Source organism: Choloepus didactylus, chromosome 10 (assembly GCF_015220235.1).
Source record: "Choloepus didactylus isolate mChoDid1 chromosome 10, mChoDid1.pri, whole genome shotgun sequence".
Classification (NCBI taxonomy): Eukaryota; Metazoa; Chordata; class Mammalia; order Pilosa; family Megalonychidae; genus Choloepus; species Choloepus didactylus.
In genome coordinates this window covers 19,472,256-19,474,199 of record NC_051316.1, presented here as the reverse complement: position 1 = coordinate 19,474,199, position 1,944 = coordinate 19,472,256, and the positions used below count along the sequence as shown (strand labels likewise).

The window sequence follows — 1,944 nt, the reverse complement described above, 5'->3', positions numbered from 1 at the left end:
GTCAGCTATTTATCTTGCTCTCCTGGTTTTCCACAATTTTACTAAGTCATCTGGGAAAGCTAGTGGTTGGGATGTCACATAGTTATACCAGAATCTGGAAAGGACGGTGAAACCAGCCATCTGAATCCAGGGAACCTATAAAAACATGGTATTTTATTACCCTTAATTTCTCTTGTTTCTGGGACAGGAGGGCCCCACTTTATACCCCTCCTGGGCCAGTAGCAGGCCAAAACATGTTATAATGCTTTGGCTCCTTTTGGTTATTGTTGCAAAAGAAGTCATCAAATTCTTGGGCGTTTGACATCTCTTGGAAAGAAGCAAGCATAGAGGCACACTGATGATCTGGATTTTCTTGGGTGGAAAACACACACAAATAGGAATTCAGGTAATATGCTATAAAATGTTCGAAATAGCCATGCTTGTGCTGGTCAGAGAATTCAGTGGATGATGGAGTTATCATTCCAGTCTCTAAGGGGCACATCTGAATTGAGTTCTCATTGTAAGGTCATGGCCTTAACTCCATCAGCTGTGGTTGTCTTCTCTGGTTTTAATGCCTATCAGTCCTTACTAGCTGTAGCAGCCACTGCTTGGTAAAACTTTGCCATGAAGTCTGATTCACTGCTCTCCAGTTGCCTGACAAATTCATTGTGCCCCTGCCCCACCCAAACTTGAAACCACTGATCTCAAAGATGTAGCTGACACTCAAAGATACAGGGTGGTTGGTTTGCTCCAGACATGCTAAGCTGCTCCAGACCATCCAGCCGTGGCTGTAACTTTCTTAGTACTGCCTTAGCTCTCAGGTACTGTGGGAAACATTCATGCTGGAGACCTGACCTACCAGCAAACCAGTGCAGAATATACTCCATCTCCTAGGAAATGATGTAAGACATTGGGGGAAGGGAAGTTAGTAATATTGTCTGGTTCTGAGGATAAGGGAGAAGGGAAGGATAGTGGAATTGAAGAGGAAAATGATTCCAGTGGCATCCTCCCCTCTCCTAACAGAGGGCACTTGGGGACCATCACAAGAGTCCTTAGGCTCCAATTATTGGTACCACTTCCATGTTTCCTAAAAACCCTATGCAGGGCCAGTCCCCTCCTTACTTCTTATGGTGTGCTCTTTTGAACCATATCTTAGTCTGGATTTCCCCAGAATCTGACCCCAAGAGCAAGTTGTTTATTTGAGACGTCATCCCAGAAATACTGTCCTGGCATGTGGGAGGTAAAACAGTAGGAAGAGTGGGAGCAGAAAGTAAGATGACAGTAAGGGTAGTTGATAAATAGTGCTTATTCAGCAGGTGACACTGTGAGCATCCTGGGAACTCTAGAAGCTCTGTAGAACAGACACCTCAGAGTCATTCTTTCTGAAGAGTGAGAGAGCTGGGATATTTATACACCAACTCCTGCCAGTCATTGGGTTTTGGGATGGGAGGTATAAATTACCAGATGAGTGAGCTCCAGGGGTCAGAGCACAGCCTTAGGCAGATGCATATATATTTTTTGCATTTATATATGTAGGTGCTGGCAGTTGGAAGTCAAGCTGGCTGAAATGGGAAGACGCATGGGGATCTGGCCCCAGGCTTTGACCCTTTGAATTTTGAGCTACTTACAGATATTCTCTCTTCAAAATAAAACCAATAGAAAATCAAAATCAAAGCCAAGTCTCTTCAAAATCAACAGCAGCAGATACAAGAACAGAGAGCATAATCTGAAATGTTGTATAAAATCCTGATGCTCTGTTCTTTACTACCAGCCTTCTCCAGCCACCTTGGGTTTCCTTTGGTTCTTCCATTGCCCACAGCTATTTGTCTGGTTATTTGGCTAATATCTGTTTATTTCCCTGAACTTCTTTAGAAGATCTCTGCTTTTTCTCATCGTATTGCCAGAACCTAGCAGCATCCTTGATGCTCAATAAATATTTATTGATGATTGAATGAATATAATTAA

General features: G+C 43.2%; 1 pseudogene; it reads right to left on the bottom strand.

Annotated features, from left to right (window-relative positions):
* Positions 1-557: 557 nt before the first annotated feature.
* LOC119545460 lies at positions 558-984 on the bottom strand (annotated as a pseudogene).
* Between the last annotated feature and the right edge of the window lie 960 nt (positions 985-1,944).